Source organism: Cryptomeria japonica, chromosome 9 (genome assembly GCF_030272615.1).
Source record: "Cryptomeria japonica chromosome 9, Sugi_1.0, whole genome shotgun sequence".
Lineage (NCBI taxonomy): Eukaryota > Viridiplantae > Streptophyta > Pinopsida > Cupressales > Cupressaceae > Cryptomeria > Cryptomeria japonica.
The window spans coordinates 244,291,354-244,312,307 of NC_081413.1; positions in this window are offsets into that span (position 1 = coordinate 244,291,354).

Here is a 20,954-nt window from a genome sequence, read left to right on the forward strand (position 1 = left end):
AAAATCTCTAAAGAAAAACTGGTACTTATTAAAACAAATATGAAAATGAATATGGTAGTGGTTTGATGTAGTTGATAAGAATTTCTCCACAGAAAATAGCAATGTCAAAGATTTTGTTTCTTGTTCTCCTTTGAGTCTTTTTGGGGTGGCTCTATATTAAACCTTCTTCACTTTTTTTTCTCTAAACATTGATGATAGGTATTCTTGTTTAGAAACCTTTATGTAATTATTTCTATTTCTATTTTAATTTAATTACATTGATAATAACTCTACAATGGCAGTGAGGCTTATCTCTATAAGAAAAACAAATATAAAGCCTGATCTTTATCTTGATCTTTTAAAAAAAAGAGGAAATACTGGATAAAGATTACTTTCCCTGCTTTAATTTTAGTTTGAAAATTTGATATATATGACTTATTTTCTATAGATTTTTAAAAATATAAATATGGTAGTTTTATCCCTTTAACGGAAAAAAAAGAAAAGAAGTTTCTCAATCTGAATTGGACCTAAATTTGTTATTTTCATTATTTTAATTTCAAAATTTAAGAGGACTATTACTTGAAAGGAAGAAATTTCAAATAAATACTCAAAATATTTCCTAATGTAAAGTAAGAAACCTTCAAACAAATAATATATCATCAATTATTTGCTTGACCGACTAGGTCAACAGCCCTGATCGGTAGCCAAAATCTCTTCTTGTACAGGTTCAGTCAAAAGAAATTTCTTACATTTAGACACCGTCAGTGGTCACTTTGGATGTTTGACCAGATGGGTTGCTGTTACAATTATGCAATCGCTGTCTCTGCATGAATTTCCAACCCCCCAAAAAATTCTCCAAACTTTCCCCTTTTCTGCTCTCTGTCGCACACATCCAGAAGAAGATCTGCTTCCTCCACCCTGCCCTGTAGCTAATCTTTTCCCTGGTAATTGTAATTGCCTCGAAGAGGAAGAAGAGGAAGAGGAAGAAGAAGATAAAGATTTGGAAGAAAAAGAAGAAGATTTGGAAGAAGACAAAGAGGAAAATCGTTGCCTTTTGTGAAGCCCATCGATGGAAAGGGGAGAAGAGCTTGGTGGAATGTTGAGCAGGCCCCGAGTAAAATGTTGCCATTTAATGGAGAGAGAGGGGGTGGTCCTGCAACGTGAAAGACATGGAGAAGCAGAAGCCATTACTTGAGAGCTCAGACCATTCTCTAACTGACTGATGGATCCCCAATTGCCGGATGATGTGCCTCTAGTACTCTGTGAGTGTAGGCTTTTGCTGCTCAGAGGAAGAAGCCGGCCTTGGTAGAACAGCTCATCTGCAAGGCAAATTTCTGCAGGTCCGTGGTCAGAAATAGAATTAGATGGACTGAACTCAAAATCGGGCTCTTTTCCATAAGGGGATGATCTCAAGACTCGCTTGCAGGCATTTATCATCAACTTCCATGGCTCAATTAAGAATCTTTTTTTCCTCATTTTATCTGTGACAGGCAGATCTACCATAGATGGAGCCTCGTTATCTGTTTCCATCTCAATTCCTTGATCAGAACGTGTAACAAATACAATATTTGGAAATTTCTCCATTCTTAGATCGTATAAATCATTAATGACTAGAATTCTCAGCAATTTATGTAGACAAAAATTCCTTCTCGATTTCTACCTCGGTAACAGTGTTGATCAAATGTCATATGGATTAGTTTTTGGTGATTGTCGAAATCCAGTAAAACAAAAGGATCCGTAGAATCCCAGGAAGAGAAGCGAAGTCTGACATTGCTTTAGAAGCTTCGGACGTCCTTGTCGGCTGTTTGAGCGGAAGTTACAGAGGTGCTTAATGGAGCAGCATCGATAATTGTGAACAACATCTTTGGTTGTTTCAATAGAATTGGATTATCGTTATTTGTTGTTGGATAAGTCATTTTCAAGTGAAATTATTTTTTGTTTTAAAATTTTGATCATTACCTGATTTTTTTTATTTTTTATTTTTTTGGCTATGTTATGATTTGTATTTATATTTCAAATACATGTTTATAAAAGATGCTGATAGATATTAATTTCAAATTATTATATTCATTATGATTTTAAAAAAATATTTTTATTCAAAGAATATATTTGTAAATAATTTTTTAATTTTTTTAAATTTATCATTTATTATTTATTATTATTAGGTTAAATGTAGATTTTTTCTAGGATAGATATATTAATATATACTTTATAGATACTTATTTATATTTATTTTATTGTAATGCTAGCATATAATGTTATTATAGAATTATTATTAAATCTGATATATATTATTAATAATATAAGGTATAGATTTATCTAATATAAAATCAATGTAGATTAAATAAGAGCATAAATCAATATAACTAGCGATTGTGCCTCGGTGTGTAATGGGTACACCGAAAATGTGTGGAAGATCAAATAGTAGAAAAAATGGTCTATTTTTTTCATGCATTTGTGTAGTACATGAGGTTAATAGGTGGTCCATTTAGCAAATGATGTCGTTTGTGCAACAAAGGTCTCAATGGAGAAACCATAGCTTCAAATCAACTATGCATCCACTTACATGGATCCAAACTTGACTAAAGAAAACCTTTGAATCATGAAGATTATCAAGACAATTAGCTGTATGCTCCTATTATGTTTTCAATAGGGATATAGAGGGAGAGAGATAATGATATAGAAAGAAGGACAAATAGAGGGGAGAACAACAAGAGAGTGATAGAGGTGTACAAAGATAGAACTACAACATAGAGTTAGAGAGGAAGATTGAGGAGGGGTCAGATAAGGAGAGGGGTATGGAGAGGAGAGGTAGAGGAAAAGAGTGAGAGGGAGAGATAAGAGATGGATATATAAAATACACACACACACAAATGGGGAGAAAGAGAGAGAGAGAGAGAGAGAGAGAGAGAGAGAGAGAGAGAGAGAGAGAGAGAGAGAGAGAGAGAGAGAGAGAGAGAGAGAGAGAGAGAGAGAGAGAGAGAGAGTCTAGGTGATAAAGAAGTAATACATGTAGGGAGAGATAGAGATAGGAGGGAGAAACAAGGAGTGTGTGTTGAGAAAGAGATAAAATTAACATTAGATTTGATTCTCTTTCTCTACATTGTTTAGGAGTTTCATTATTAACTAAAAGAAATATTATTTTTATAATAATTAATAAGAATATAATAAAAATCTCGTAAAAACACTTTAGAACATATATTTAATTTAATTAAAATAATTAAATATCAAAATTAAACTTTATAAATATTGTATAAATTAAGATAAAAGTTCAAAATGTAATTATTGTAAAATAATTATTTTTTAATAAAACAAAAAATAATTATAAATTGGACTACTATTAATATATTTTAAAAAATAAAATAAAAATTAATATCACAAAATAGACTTAAATAATTAAAATAATTGCAATTTTAAATCTAAATTTAAAACTAAAATAGAGTTTAAAATGCAAAGTCAAAATATATAATACTAAAATATTAATAAAAATAATAATTTAAAAGAAATAAAATTAATAAGAAATAAGCATAACCTTAGTATCTAAAATGTTTATTAATTTAATAGTTAATTAAATATAATGGTGCTTTATTTTAGTTTATTAGAATCTAAATACAAAAGAAATATGTATAAAAAGTATAACAAATACCAAAGATATTTATAAATATATATATTAAACAATATAATAATACGATAAAAGTATATATTAGACTTAAAATCTTGTAGAAAAAAAATTAAGTGGATTCCTCCTCCCCTTGGATATTTGAAAATGAATTTTGACGGGGCTTGTAGAGGGAACCCGAGCAAGTCTGGATTGGGGGAAATTATCTATGATGAGTTTGGGGACATGTTGGGGGCTAAATATGGCCCATTGGGTGTTTCGACCAATAATATTGCTGAAGTATCAGCACTTGACGCAGGCCTAGAATGGTGTGCGGAGAAAGGGGCTCACAAGGTTATGGTGGAAGGAGACTCGTTGGTTATCCTAAATGGCATTCCCAACTAGCGATTCATGGATTGGAAGATAGAATGTTGGATCCCTAGGATCCAATTCCTCTTAGGGAACATATCTGAATGTACTTTATCACACTCTTACCGAGAAGTCAACTCGGCGATGGATTGCCTGGCCAACGTGGGAATCTGCAGTATTTCTTCTAGGCAATTGTCTTCAGTGGATGAGATTCCGGATGCTTTGTTGCAGATTTTGAATTGGGAGAAATCTTCAATCCTTATGGCAGGGATCAAATAGAGCCTTTGTTTCTTGGCTTTGTGTGTTCGGGAGAATTTCGAAGCCTGAGGGATTCATCAAATGGTGTAGGGGATGACAAACACATATTACGATGCTCCCCTTTCTTTTCTCAAACATCGGAGGTAGATATGATTATATTTGCTTGGATTTTGCCCAAACTGCAACCTCGATAAAGTCTCTAGACTGGTTATTTTAGGAACATGGAAGATCTATAGGGTAGTTCTCAGGTTAGAAAATTGCAAAGATTGGATCTGTATCTTGAGGAAGCTTCCTTTCCTAGTCACAGAATCATGGTTCACCACTTTGGGCTAGGTTGCATGTGTCATGAGGAGTGGTTAGCAGAACAATGCAACCGACTTTTTGACATTGATGTCGATGGGCAAGCGGCTATTGTCGCGATCATTGAGGAAGGGCTCAAAATAGAGAGGCATTGGTGTGATGGTTTTATCTATGAAACCATTCTCTGTTTATTAGTGGATGTTCTTCCGTCCAAGGAAGCTTGTTGTAGGTAATGCAATGTTGTAGGTAATGTAGTCAAGGAATTGGAAGAAGAATGGGCGAGTATCCTGGGTCCTTTCTTCAACCCAGTGTGTTTCCTCTTGGACGTGGATGTCTCAGACTATGAAGATGAGCTTCAGGTTGTTGCGAAACAATTGAGGACAAAGAAGGAAAACTTCATGGGCAACGCTTGGGACGTATTCTGTGTAGGGGTTTCCACTAGTGATTTGGGTCAATTTAGAAGGATGATGAATGAAGATCTGGGCTGGCTGTCAGAAAACAATATTGAAAAGGTGGCGAGTTTGGGTAATCGTATTGCTACCATTCTGAGGTTAATGTAGTGGAATGACTGTGATTGGATAATATTTTGTTATCGTAAGTACCATATCCTTTTTAAGGGTCTAGTGCATATGTAATATTGTTTATTATTAATATAGGGTGCTATGCCCACAACAGATAGCACTTAATTAAAAAAAAAATATACAATAAAAATATATTAAAAAATTTATATTATGTTATATATATATTCAAAATTTTGATCATTTAATACTTTACAAAGGTTATTAAAAAATTTAAATGATTAATCATAAAATATGATCTATTCTTTATTATTTAAAAATAAAGTAATTATTAATTCTAATTCATTAATTATACTTATCTTTAAATCAGAAAAGATACAGGGTTTGGTCATCATTAGAAACGTTGCATAGGAATAGATTTGAGAATAAGGCAACACTTCCAATAGGGTTTGGTCATCATTAGAAATGTTGCTAAAATGGATAAAATTTATCAAGTATAAGACTTGAGGGAATTTTTTATTTGATTTGGGTCACACTCTCCCTTCACTGAATATGAGAAATCATGACAACAAGAAAAGAATAGAATCTCTCATAAGAAAACTAAAATAATAAATTTTGATAACATCACATTGCCATTTATTAGAATATTAGGAGACTCTCCATCACACCTTAGATGTCTAAAAGACCAAAATAACTTTCACAAGAGAGAAAGGAAATAAAGATCGCTTCAACAATGCAAGATTGATGATATTGCTAATTAACATGAAAATGTACATAATGGACCTTGCATATAAAGGCAAGGTAAATATGGAGGATTAGACAAGATGTTGACTAGTGTCTTAATCCTATGCAATTGATATCCTATCGCCCACACAAGGTGGATAATTAATAGTGTGATAAGTCCAATAAAGGTGGAAAAGTGATAATGTTATAATACCACCCAAAGTGGAGATTCTTCTGAAGAGTAAAGCGATCTCTAAGTAAACTTAAGTGATATGTGTAATTAGGACCTAGGAGAGGTTATCACTAGGTAGAATGCTTAATTACACCAATAACCCCTCTTAAGGACAACTTAGGGAGTATATTATTATGCAAAGATAAAATATGGGTCTTGACTACTAGGTCATGTTGAGTTCCCATGTACAATGCAAATGCAATCTCTCATAAGTGGAGAGAAAGAGAAAACCAGATGGGAAAAAACTCCTCTCCAAAAGAGAAGAAATAAACAAGAAAATGATGATTCATGGAGGACTCAAGACCCACCAAGGACTAAATACATCATGTGTATACAATCAAATATCCCCCATATGAAGGAAAGAAGGAGACTTCATAGCCCCCCATAATGAGAAATGATATATGAAAATGGTGAGATTTTTTATGACAAAACATAGTTCAATGCTTACAAACAACATTTATCCCCTTAGGAAGAAGATAAAACATTTAAAAATGTAGGATTGCTTCCCATTTTAGATAGGAATTAGGAAGTGGAATACAAATATATGATAATAATGTATTTTAAATATGCTCATATGTTGCTAAGTCCTTGGATGATGAAGATGCCACAAACTAATTAGGTCCACACCCAATCACAATAGAAGATAAAAAGAAAGGAACCAATGGAAACTAATTTTGAAGAAGCTCCAAAGACAAAGAAGAAGTGAAAATACTAGTGTCACAACTATCATCAAATTGGAAAGATGCATCTAAAAACTAAATATTGGTCTCCAAGCTAAAATAAGCCACCACATAAGCATGATCAAACAAGACCATAAAATATGACAAATCAAGTGAAGGAGGAGACTCATGAATGTCAATCTCCAAAGATAAGGTAGATGAATCTCTAACTGTATTGAAACTATCATCAAAGAGAAGAGAAATCCCCTCAAATGTGTCCTCAAAATCTGAAATGTGAGACTCCACAAACAATGAATCAATGTTAGGCAAATAGGAATCCCAATCAGGAAGACAAATAGATACTTATTGCAATAAATCAATTTCAATACTCAATGAATCACCAATACAAGGTTAATGTGTGATCTCAACTAGAGAAGTAGGAGCTACAAGTGGAGTTTCTAGATCTTTATAACTCTCAAGTGCTCCTTCATATTCATACTCCTCTAAGGTACCTTCATCAAAGGGAATATTGTTAACATCATCAAGTGAAAGAAGAGAATGCAATGCAAGATCTCTTGAGAATGGAGAAACATGTAGATTTCAAAAAATCTCCCAAATAATGGCCTAAACTATGCATGGGCACTTAATACCTCTAAACTTTTGGTACATGTAATGGTTGAGGCTTTTATTGATCCTACAATGAATCAATCCTATGATACGATCATTCATATTACCCCAAACTAATTGCTTCCATGTTGTCTTTGGCTCAAGAATGAGTCCACAAAGATGACGGAAGAGATTAAGCCACCTGTAATGGGCGATGATTCATTTTTCTCAAGACTAATAATTGTCCTTAGTGAAAGTGATAACAAAAAAAAGTGCTAAATAAACCATGATTATGTCAATGATTCATTTCTCAAATCACAAATAGATCAACAACATGAAATATAGATGAAATGAAATTACTAGTTCAAAGAATCACCTCTTTACCTATCAAAATATCCAAGTAATCTACTAGTATGCAAAAAGTGCAAAATTGAATCATGCATTTAATTAGGATAAAATTTGGAAAATATGTATGCATGGCTTTGTAGACCTCCTTAATACCTTTCCAATGTCATTGTAATTGTGAAAATTAGAGATCGAGACACAAAGGTACAAGCTCGAGAGCCAAAAATGATGATTTGACTTCTAATAGAATAAACGCTACCCAAACAATAAAATAATGAGAAAATATCACCGCCACTACAATGTAGACTGAATGAACTTTACGATGATATCTTGTTTTCTAAAAAAATACCTGCATTTGCCCAAGTTATGAGCAAAAGAAAAATATGCCCCCTTTAGAGGCATACAGGGGACCACGGGAAGCCCCTTGAGGTTTAAAAAAGCCCAGCCCTTGGTTCAACAAATGACCTCGGGCTACTTAGGAGCCTAAAGTGAGCCACCAATTAAAAGGGGGTAGTCTATGATGAAGTAAAAATTGGCGGTCGAGCCGCGCTACTCAACACAATGCACTACCCAAATGAAACTGATGGCAAATTGAATAATCCTTGGGCCAATGAGGATAATAAATTATGCATAAGATAACTACGTCTATAGTATATGAATGAAGCACATCGTGAGGTTGGAATGAGCCGATCGAGCCAAATAACAAAACACCGTACGTTACAGAATTGCCATCCAAGGAATAACAGATGCAAATAGTAGTATGTGGGCCACAACATGTAATAAACTTGTTGCTATTACAAAAACAACATGTACTCTCCATTGATAAACCTTCCAAGGCATTCTGACTTGGCCAACAAGGACTGTGTAATTCGGTTAGGGTCTCCAAACTATAATGAAGCACTAACAATAGCGTCAACAATAAAAAATCAAGTGGGTAGAATAAAAGCACCAACTAAATCTGTCCAATTTAGAAATGAAAACATGAATTCCACAATAACTCACACCTCACCAAACAAGGCTTTAAATGCGCTGCCCACGGACCTCAACAATAGATGAGCAACTTGAATAACTGTCAGAATGAGCTTTCTATCTGATTTTTTAAATTATACATTAAGCTTTGATTTTTAAGTTTTAAAGTATTAAACATTAAAAATTGACATATATTTTTTAGATTTAATATGTTGCTTTCTACTAAAATCAACGAATATCAATGTGACTAAGACCTTTCATAAATACAATATCATGAAAAGAAATACGGCCAATGATACGAAGCGGGCCACTATAATAAAAAAAACTACTAGACCTATGGATAGATCCGCGGACCTTAAGATGTTCTAATGATTTCTAAAAATAATTCACAAAACCACCAAATACAAAGAGCACTATCCAACAAAAGGTGTGCTCAAAACAAATGAACCCTCCGCCAAATAACACAACCAGCCAAGTACATGAATTACCTATGAAGAAACCACCATGGCCGATGAGATCGCGCTAACAACAAGTTGAACACCTGAACAACTTTTTTTGAATGCAGGAATAAAACGCCTTCACGCTGGTAGAAACACCAATCGCGGGCCTATAGAAGAAAGTACCAGAATAAATGCCTTAAAAAACAACGCCGTCTAAACTTGTCAATGTTAAATCGTGGTCAGGGAAAAATAGTTGCACTAGATCAATAAGGTTACCTCCAAAAACAATATCCTCGGGCCTCCACCACAATGGGTTGTCCTACCTACTGAAACTCCAAACAAAGCTGACAAAGAAATGTACATAGAGAAAAAAAAAATCATAAACAAGCGTCGGTCTCCGAAGAGTAATGAAACCTGATCCTGCAAATGGTTTTTGCACGAGTCAAAGGGAGGGAGTTGCATCCTGATAACAAATCCTTCAGCCTACAAACAAGCTAACTCCAAGCACGGGCCCTGCCAACCAATAAGAGGTGTCTGCTAATCTACATTCAAATCTACAGAGGATACATAAAACACAATAATGAACTATGCCAACTTTGACGAGATAGTACATTGGGCAAATAGATCTATCAACAAAATGTGGATCCCACTGATGAGCACCACCATTACACAAAATAAAATGCTCAACGGCATACAACTGTGACATGCAAATAAGGTTACGGGCCACAAAAGATAATTTGCCTCAAACAAAAGTGTGTGGACCACAAATAAACCTAATCTCACTCCACATAGGAATAGAGGTATATAGTTGGCCAAATTATGCAATAACGAAACCTTTCCCAGAATGAAACAAATATGCAGACAGAACATTAAACTTCTATAACTCTACAAGCTTGGGAGCAAGAATTTTTTGTTCTTCAAAAATAATTTTATCAGAATGTAGGTATATTTGTAGTCAAAATTCATTGAAAAGATCTCTTAGACGTAATGTTAATGTCCCTAGCCTCAAACCACATCCAACAATAGCTTCAAGTCAAAATACAACTCTCAAGAGAATAATTCTTTAAATCCACGAGGTTTAATACCACGTTAGAGTATTAGGTTACTCTACAACACCTTCATGATCTTTGAAAGACCAAAATAACTTCCAAAAGTGAGAATGGAAAGAAAGATTGCTTCAACAATGCAAGATTGATGATATTGCTAAAGGACATAAAAATGTACAACCTTCCATATAAAGGTAAGGTGAATATGTAGGATTAGATGTAAGATACTAACAAGTGTCTTAATCCCATATAACTGATAACCTATAACCCACATAAGATGGATAAGTGAGTGTCATAAGTCCATTAAAGCTAGAAGTTCCACTTAAGATGGAAAAATGATAATGTGATAATAATGACAAAAGTCCATATACTCCTAAAGTGTAGAATGACCACTAAGTAAACTTTAATTGATATGTGTAATTAGGACCTAGAAGAGGTTCTCACTAGGTACAACAATTAATTACACCAACAACATTGGAAGATAGAATTTAGCTTAAAATTCTATGGAGAGAACCTGTGGATAAATAATGCTCTATTTTCCAATTCTAGCATAGAGTTCCACCTTCAAAATTCTACCATGCACTCTATTCCACATCATCTTCAGTTATCTTTCTAATTAGGATATATAATTTGCATTAGTTTTCTTTAGTTATATACTTCCAAATAATGTATGTCCATTTCATGTGTAGAATATTTTTAGCCTATTTTTAGTATGTAAGTTTGTTTATTTCTAGTTTCAATTTACTTCAAAGGGTCTATTCTTTTGCTAGTAAATAATGCAAGGAAGATGCAATGTGCAGTATAATGTTTTAGTAGAGTTAATTGTTGTTAGCATCCTCCAATTTTATGATTAGATAAAGCACAAGAGGGGTTGAACCCTTACATAATAGGCAAATAGCTAACAATAGGGGTCTCATGAGGACTGAGAGAACCTAGTATTAAAACAAGCAAACACAACAAAAAACTAGAACCAACCTAAGAATAAAAAATAAAACAAGACAAATAAAAAAAGAGAAAGCATGACTAGTACCAAGAAACCACCCCTAGAAGACATCAACTGATAATCTACAGAGTGGGGGTTTTAACAACTTGCCAATCCTAGTGAAGCTCCTAAACTTTCTCTTGAAAAAAAAGTCTTTTTAATCCTACCCTTTGCAAAAGTAGTAGTAGGGGAATCCACTTTAGCCTTGAGAATGTTACTAGTCAACTCTAGAGCAGTACTAGTTGTAATCTCTAAAGATCTCTTTTTCTTGCCATGTCTATGCTCGAGATATTCCTAGATAACCTGCATAGAAGCCAAATTTTTAGTCACCTTTTCTCTACTATACACTACAATCTCTTCCAATTTTATCTTCAGGATTTCCTAATTGCACTATGTTAGTCCCCCCCCCAAATTTCATTAAAATTTCAAACGCAGAGGTTGCCTTTTGGTCTTTCTTTACCCTTTCGATCATATATTTGTTTTATTTGAACCCAAGTCATTGAACCTTTTAAAAGTTCAAGGTTCAAAGTTCAAAATGCGCTTTAAAGAACTTCTCTTCACGGCTTTGTTCTATGATAAGGTGGGTGCTTTTTTGTAATTTGTGTTGAACTTGAACCGTTGAACCTTTTTGGTTCAAGGTTCAAGTCTCAAAGTTAGTCATGTGTCGGTTTTGTCTTTGCTCATTAATTGTTATTTGTCTTATTGCGTAGTTGGTGTTCTATGTTGTTCTGTGTTATTTCTAGTTTTTGAACTTGAACCTTTGAACCTTTTGGTTCTTAGTTCAAGGTTCAAAGTCTGAATTCTTAGAGATCAAAAAGTTCTATGCAGAATTGATACAAGCATCATAAAGTAAATGTGGCGGTGGGAAAAGAGAATATTTTGGGGAATTCAAAAGGTTAATTTCTAAAATTATGACAAGCAATCATGATAATTCATGAGTCATGTGATGAAGTGATCAAAATTAAATGCATGTCGGCTATGTGTCAAATCAGGCGATAGCTTGCATGAACTTACCTAATTAGTACAACAAGTAAAGTTTTGAGTGTGATTTTGTCTATCTTTGTTGTGGAAGCTAGCAATTGTTTCTATAATTTTCCTCAGTAGTAATGCAAGCGGGATAAATTGAAGGTATTGTGTCTGCGTGTAGAAGATTTTTAAGAATTTTCTATTGAGACCAGGTTAGTTTTAGTCATTTTTTCTTCTATTGTATTTTCTTATTCTGGAAACTTGCTATCGTTCGTTCTCCTTTGTTGTGTATAAAATTCAATGCATCCCTGTAATTGCTTGTTTAAAATGAGAGGGGCCATAATGAGGCCTACCCTACCAAAACTAGGCTGTACTTCTTGCTTGGTTAGTTCACTCCCAGAGATGGGAGATACTTCATTATCTCTAGCTGACCTCTTTGATTTTCTCGAGAGATCCAGAAACCCAATTCAAAATTCAATGATGGAAAGAATAGTGAAGAGTGGTTTTGTTGAGGCCGCCACATTCCCCATTGTTGCACCATGCCCAAAGTGAGTACTAGAATGTATGAATAGGTATGATGCAGAGCACAGATGTATCAAGAATGTCAATGGCAAAGTGTTGTTAAAAATTGACAGAGAGATCGTAATGGCAACCATGGGTATACCTCATAAAGAGCCATATGAGGACTAGACTATTGGCACATCATATTCATTCTTCTATGAGATGAAGAGAACTTATAAAAGTGTGATTTATAGGAATTGGTTACTGAAGATTCAAAAAAGGGGGTGTAGGTTGCCAAGGCCGCTTACTAGAGAACACTTTGTAGCAGAGGTGCGGGACATTGTCATTCTTTTTAATAGGTTAAAAGGTAATGCCCATGCCTTCTACTGGGAAAACTAGATGTAGTTCTATATCCAAGTCATGTTGAATGTGAGCACCTATTTGGATTGGGGGCACGTAATTGCAGAAAGATTGCATGAGAGTCTAAACAGGTTTGTAGGAATGAGTGGCTTCTTTATGTCATCATATTTGTTCTATATGCTTTCATGTACCTAGGATTGAAATGGTCTGCATCATGAACCCTGGATTAATGGATTAAAGGTGTATGAATATTATCCTCACTTGTAGGAACAGAGTTATCTAGAGAATTTAATGAGGTGGAATGATATTTTCGTAGGGAGATTGGTTTATGAGTTATAGGGAAACACAAATAAGAGGCTGACAATGGAGGCCATGGAATTCATCGATATTTATGGTAGTTATTTTATCCAATTCCCTTAGTTCACTTATATTTGAGTTGGCAGTTTTTCAGGGTGAACCTTTCTGGTTACATCGGTTCATGTTAGATAGTTATGTTTTAATCGAGGTCTGTCCTCAACTAGCATACATTGACAAAAATATTGGAGGGAAGTCTGGGGTGGTATTTCCTATAGAACTTGGCCGCTATAGTTGGGCATCTATTTCATACACATTGAACCTTGAACTTGAATTCAAAAGATTCAAGATGCAACTGTATGTTTCTAGATACAAATTTGATAGTTGAGCATTTTCTAGAGAGAATTTAGAAGTGGATAATGATTTTCAGCATGAACCACAATTGGAGGATTATTGGGAGAATTGTGCTGATGAGTTCGAAGTTCGAAGAAGTCTCTAGTCAAGGTTCATGGTTCAACAAATTGTCACAATGTGACTATCCATGAATATTTCGGGGGTGCAAGAGGATGGAGATGAAGAAGTAGTCGACCCTGAGTTTGATGAGAAGATACAGGGACATCCTATCCCAGAAATTGATTGGAGTAGAAAAGGGGCCGATAGCATTCAGTCCAGAACCTTTAATGTAGCCAGAAGAATAGAAAAATGGTTGAGGGAGCGTTGTTTCAAACATAATCATGTTCCTGCACCTAAGGATAAGAAACTTGGTCAAACTCGTGTGGATTCCCAAACATCTCTTCCTTCTTCTAATGTTGATGTTGATATTGCAGGTGAAAGGAAACAAAGGACAAAAGAAGGCTAAAAATGCAAGTCTAGGAGAGTCTTCTATGGGTTCAGCTTCCCCCCATGTTACTAGATCACATAGTACGAAAAGTAATCGAAAAACCCTGCCATGTTCACTAGTAGTGGACTTAGATTCTGAGGAAGAAACTCAAGAAGCAATGGATGCCGAAATGCAAGATCAACTCCTCACAGATGCTACAGATAGTGGAAAAGAAATCATGCAATCTGAAGATTTTGGGAATACCATGGCTGTTGTCATTGTTAATCAACAATCACCACTACCAAAGGAAACATCTACCACTCCTAAGTGGCTGAGTGCCTCACTTACCAAAAAGAGGAATGCAATTCGTATTTCAATCCCAATGGAGGATATGGTTAGCAAATGTCAGGGAAGGACTTCAAAGTCCAAAAGACTCAAAACAAAAACCATGATCGATGTGGATGAGAAAATGAGACACTATGTTGCAGAGGTAGCTAGACCCCGGATGGATAAAGTGGTCGAGAATGTTAGTGAGAAATACTTTATCATTGAAAAGATAGATCTAGGGGCAACTTCTCGGGTTGCTGATGTTAAACACTTGGAATCTTCAACTAAAAGGATTCTCATGAGGACTTGGAAGGATAAGAAAGATAAAAATGAGATGAAGCAAATTATAATATAGATGGCCCAATATATTAATGCTATCCAGAATCCAAATCATCAGCCTCTCTCCCAAGTTTCTTTATCATTCGATCCAAAATCACCTTTGAATCAGAAGTTACTTGATCAAGTTCAAAGGAGTCAAATGATCACAGATGTCTCTAGTGAATGGCTTGAATCAATCGCACAGTAAAGAACAAGTTATATTTCTAATTTGGTTAAAGTGTTTGAGAATCCAGAATCTGTTGAGAAAGAGTTAGAAACAAAGATAGTTTCCTTGGAGAAGGAGAAAAGTAAATGGATAGTTGTGTTAAGGCAGATGCGAGATACACAGAGATATGGGGTAATTAACTTCCTTGCCAAGAAGATGGTGCATGGGCTTGATGACAACATACTCTTCATTTGCAAAGAAAACATTGAGTGGAGGAACTCAATCATTCAGCAAGGACATGAGGAATTCCTCAAGCTTTTAAAAGAATTGAAGGAGTTGAGTGAGACTATGCAAAAAGACATGAAATGCATAGACCTTCAGCTTCTAAGAGAGGATAAGAAAACTCTTGAGGATTCATCACAGATGATTCAATCCTTCAAAGATCGAATACAATAGATTTAGGAAGAAAAGTCCTTGACAATTGAGGACTTCTGAAAGGTCACAAGACTCGAATCTATGCTGGTTGTCTTCTTTGATCATTTGGAGATGCATAAGAGTAAATTCCTATAGGTAGGCAAAAAGAAAGAAGTATGGAAGCAACAGATTTTACATATAGGCCTCCCACATTACCAGGTCATTTTAAACTTCTCAACAGCTCACCTGGAATGGTGGAATGTTCAAAGTACTCCTGCATCACAAGACAAACGAGTTGAAGCCACATCATCTATTGGAGCCTGATCATGCCTTCGTTTCTCATGGCTCATGCCACGTTTTTAGTTTAGTTATTGCTTTTCAGTTGTTTATAAACTAAACTTCTTTAACTTTGGGATAGACTTAATCATTTAACTCTAGTTTAAATTGTAAGAAACTATCATAGCTTGGGGGCTATTTATATGGTTGGAAAAGTCTTTTAAAAGGTCTGAAAAAAATTTTGATTGAAAGGAACAAACTTAATCCGCATTGGATTTTCAGTATAGACATTTCTAGTTTTTGAATGAAATAATATTATGGTTCGATCTTCAAATCTCCGTGTTTAAAACATTAGCAATCTCTGTTAGGATATATGCTTATGTGCTAAATATGAGTTCTTTATTACTATATTTATCTTAATCTATGGATTCATTGATTCTCATTGTTTAAATAGTATTTCATTATTGTTTAAATAACTCTTATCTCCCTTGTCCTGTGAGGCATCAGCAAGAATTGATCAGTATTTTCATTAGTTTGAGTATTATGGGTGAAATAAATTTTATGTTGGATGAATACGTACAGTGGTAAAGTATATGAACTTTACACTTATTAATAAATATTTTCCAGCGTTCTTTTGTATTGACAAATGAATGTGAAAGCCTTTCTTGCTTTCTAGTAAAATGTGTGTTTGTTTCTTGAGTAATCTGTATAAAAATTTATTGAACATCTTACATGGATCTACAGTCTTATGTAGAGGGTAAACCAAAGCTTGGTTCACCCAACTATTGGTACATTTTATTTTTCATGAAGGGTGTGCACGAGTCATTATTTTAAAAATATATAAAAATCAAAGAAAAGGCAAATTTGTTAACCAACAGATTTTTGGCGACTTTGCTGGCGAGTTGAATAATAAGATTGGTTGTCTGGTTACCGGATACAAATAATTGTATTGTCAATCTTTAAGAATCTTTTGGGTGCCATCAAAATTATGCATAATAGACAGGCTGGAGCAAAGAAGATATACTAGGTGTCAAAGGCATGAAGGAATAGTTGACTCTATTTTTCAAGAATTGCAAAACCTAAATTTTTAGCTATCCTTTTCACCTAAGAAACGAGCAAGAAGTAGACCTCCTTCTTCATCTCCTTCACTTCCTGTATCCTCAGTTTTTCAATCCCTAACCTTGCATGGTGTTGCTTTACCTAGTGTAATCAACCCAACACCTCTCAATATCATTCTTCCAATGGCAGCAAATAATCCTTGGGGGGGCACAGTAGGTCCATTGAATTTGGGTTTAAATTTGAATGCTTTACCAAAAGGAGCAAGATATCAGTTGCCAAAATTTAGTGGTGATGGGAATATCATGGTTGATGAACACTTGAATGCATTCAATGTTTCCTACAGTATAATAGTTGTCTAGCATGAAGATGTTGCATTGAGGTTGTTTGTACAAACATTAACTGGAACTGCTATAGATTGGTTTTATCACTTGCCGAACATTCTAAAAACACTAATAGGATTTGGAAACAAGATTTGATGCTAGGTTCAAGGTAGTAGAGAATGATCACTTTCTTTTGGCTCAATTAGCCCAGTTGAAAGAGGAAATTTTAGAATCTATGAGAGTTTTTCATAGCTAAATTTGATAAAATTATTCATAAGATTCCTGTAAATCTAAAACCCTCATACAATAATTTGAAATGTTTTTTCATAAATTCTATACCCTCAGAGATAGGTTTCTTGATTTGCAAAAAAAGAGTTGCAACTTTGAGTGAAGTTAAAACACTTGTCGTTGAGTTGGAAGATGACTTGATCACTATAGGTAAATGAAAGAGATAAGTACAAGTACCCAATGCTCAACCCTCTACATCTTCAGACCCTTTAATTCAGAGACTGATGAATGATGTAATAACAATCAAAAGACAGTTACCCAAAGCTAATACATCTTATTCATCACCTTACCAAGACATATCTAGGAAGAATACAAATCAGTCTTTGTGAATTGGAAATAAAGATTTATAATTACCCTCGACCCAACAAAGATTGGTGATTGAAGCCCCACCACCAAAGGGGAGTATGTGTATTTTTCATCTTACAGATGACCATGATGGTAGTTCTTGTCCTAAAAGGGTGCATCATGCACAAATGGTTGGTTCTAAAGAGATTTCAAATGAATTAAGTGAAGAAGAATCTTTTAGGCAACCTGGCAACACTGAAATCCAGTTCCTAGAGTACGAGTGAGATTCAGAAAGAGGAGGTGATAATTTGGTTACTTTGGAGGATCCTTCATGTGTTGTGCTGACAAGGAATCAATAGAATGGAAAACCTCAGGGTGCTTCTTCATCCTCTGCTGTGAATCCTAAAGGTAAGGACATTATTTCCATATTTTATAATAATGATCATAAGCCTCAAGAACCTCAGTTAATAAAATCTATAGACAAAGAAGGTTCATTTGATATAGTAGAGTTTTGTAGATCCTCCCGGATTCAAATTACACCGGCTGAGTACCTTAAATTAAATTCCAAAGAATTGGATAGGCTAGTTAAGTTTGTAAAAGGAAATAATGTATTACAAGCTAACAGGGTACAACAGTTAGTTAACGCTACATTGTCTTCCCAAAGTGATGTGTCAACTCATATTGTTACTCATGAAGCTATTCCTGAAATAATATACCTTCAAACCGATGATACTTTATATATCCTTGAGTCAAAACCTGAGCCTTTTTATATATCATTGTTCATAAATGGTCATAAATTAAACAACTATATTATAGACTCAGGTGTGTCAGATAATATTGTGCCATCTGCAATAGTTAAGGCATTGGGATTATCCTTAACAAAAACCCCTGGCAGATGTTATTCAATGGATTCCAAGAAAATACCCCTATTAGGACAAATCAAAGATTCTCAAGTAGTCCTTGATACTCATCTGAATAAAAGAATAAAGCTAACTATTTTAAGAGCTGATATCCCTCCAAGTTACAAAATCTTATTAAGTCTTATATTTTGTAGATACTTAGGGGTGAGATAAAGATGGATTGGTCTCAAGCCACTATTCCTGTAGGAAAACAACAAGTCCTCTTGCAACCTGAACCTAAATCTAAGTTCACTATTTTTTCCTCTGACGATCCAAAGGCTCAAATTTTGTGTCATTAATGTCAATCTGGAAATTACATGGTTTTATCTGATAATGAAGTTGTAGAAAATGTGTCGTAATCACAGGTAGAAGAAAAATTATGGCTGATGGAATTTTATGGGAGTTGTGCAACATCTGGTTCTGGTGTAGGGGTAGTTCTTATTGCTCCCTCTAGTATTCACATTCCTTTTTCTTTTAAACCAAAATTCAAGAACACAAACAATACTGCTGAGTATGAAGCTTTGTTGTTGGGATTAGCTGAAGTGAAAAAATTGGAAGTAAAGATTCTACAAGCTAAGGCAGATGCAGAGTTGATCATGAAATAGGTCAGAGGATCATTCAATGTGAAGAATGAGAGATTGAAACATTACAAAAATAGAGTCTGGGATGGAATTGAAGATTTTAATGCATTTTCTATTCAAGCCATTCCCAGGGAACAGAACTCCAAAGTTGATTCTTTAGCGGTATCGACTTCTTCATTGATCCCTCATCTTGAGTTTACAAATGATACCTATCGAGTGGAGTTGATATATTAGCCTAGTGTACCTACTAATTATGAGTTTTGGCAGGTCTTCAAAAATGAGAAACAAATTAACAACTTCTTTCAGTGTGTATAAACATTCGCTACTACATTTTTTGAAGGATCAAATGTGGAATGTAAAGAGTTTTCACCAGAGCGGGCCCGAGAAATAAGTGATGGGTAATACAATTAAAAGGGAATAGGATTCCTAAAGGGTTGGTCTCATTAGAACGTCTCTTCGATCGTCATGATGCGTAAGATGAACATATTCCTAGAGTCAAAGATATTGGAAGTTACAAAAGAATTAACAACAACACTAAGGAAGATCCCAAGTGTATAAATCTAGGAAAATGTTGCACACCTACAGAGAAAGAAAGGTTCATTATTCTCTCGTTGGAATGCAAAGACATTTTTTCTTGGTGTTATGATGACCTGGAGAAATTCAGGGAGGGAAAATTTCAACACCACATCCCTCTGAAGTCTGGAGTGAGTCCTTTGCGGCAAAAGCTTAGAAATTCTAACCCCAAGGTAGCTGAAGAAATATTTTAGGAGGTAGACAAAATATTGACAGCCATGATTATATACCTTGTTCACCATTCTAATTGGATAGCCAACATTGTCCCTATCTGTAAGAAAAATGGAGAGATAACAATTTGTGTGGACTTTAGGAATCTGAGTTAGGCCAGTCTCAAAGACAATTACTGATTACCTGCTATGAATCATATTTTGTAAATAGTTTCAGGTTTAGAAATGATGTCCATGCTTGATAGATTTTTTGGTTATAGTCAAATCGATGTTTTAGAAAGTGACCAACATAAAACTTCCTTCATCACTCTCTGGGGTACTTTTGCCTATAAAAGGATGCCATTTGGTCTGATAAATGCAAGGGTGACTTTTCAAAGGGCTATGGACGTATCTTTTGGTCATCTGAAAGATAAGATAATTTTTGTATATCTTGATGAATGAAATATTTTCTCAAAGAGGAGAAAGCATCACTTAAGAGACTTGAGGCAAGTGTTGCAAAGGTGTCGATAACATGGAGTGTCACTGAACCCAAAGAAGTTAGTATTTAGGGTGACAGAAAGGTAAATTGCTTGGTCACATTGTCTATAAGGAAGGAGTAAGAGTGGATCCTGAGAGAGTAAAGGCAGTTTAGTAGATAAGTCTACCATCAAACAAAAATGCAGTCAGGTATTTCTTTGGGCAGGTAAATTTTCTTAGGAGATTCGTTCCAGATTTTGCAGAAACCATTAGGTATATTGTAAACTTGATAAGTGAAAAACAAGCATTCAAATGGAATGAAGAAGGAAAGAAATATTTTGAATCAATAAAGAAAGCCATTGCCCAGGCACTTGCTCTTGTTAATCTAGATTTTAAGAAGGATTTTATTATCTATTGTTATGCCTCAGAGCATACTATGTTAAGGATTTTGTTACAAAAGAATGAAGATAATGAAGAAGTTCCAATATCCTTCATGAGTGTTCCCCTTAAGAAACATGAACTGAAATATTCCGTGATGGAAAAGCAAGCATATGCAGTCTTGAAAGTTGTAAAACAATTTAGCTACTATATCCTTCATTCTCACGCAGTTGTTTATGTGCCACATTCTATAGTCAAGAGTATTTTAACACAATAGGATATAGGAATGAACAATAGAGCCTCATCGGTGTCTAAGATACAACAGTTTAATTTGAACATTAAACCAACAAAATTCATGAGGGGACAAGGCCTGTGTAAGTTGATTGGAGAAAGTTAGAATGAAACGACTGGGGAGCTACTCTTAGTCTTATTTGTTGGACTTCAAGATTCTTGGTTTGTAGACGTTGCATACTACTTAA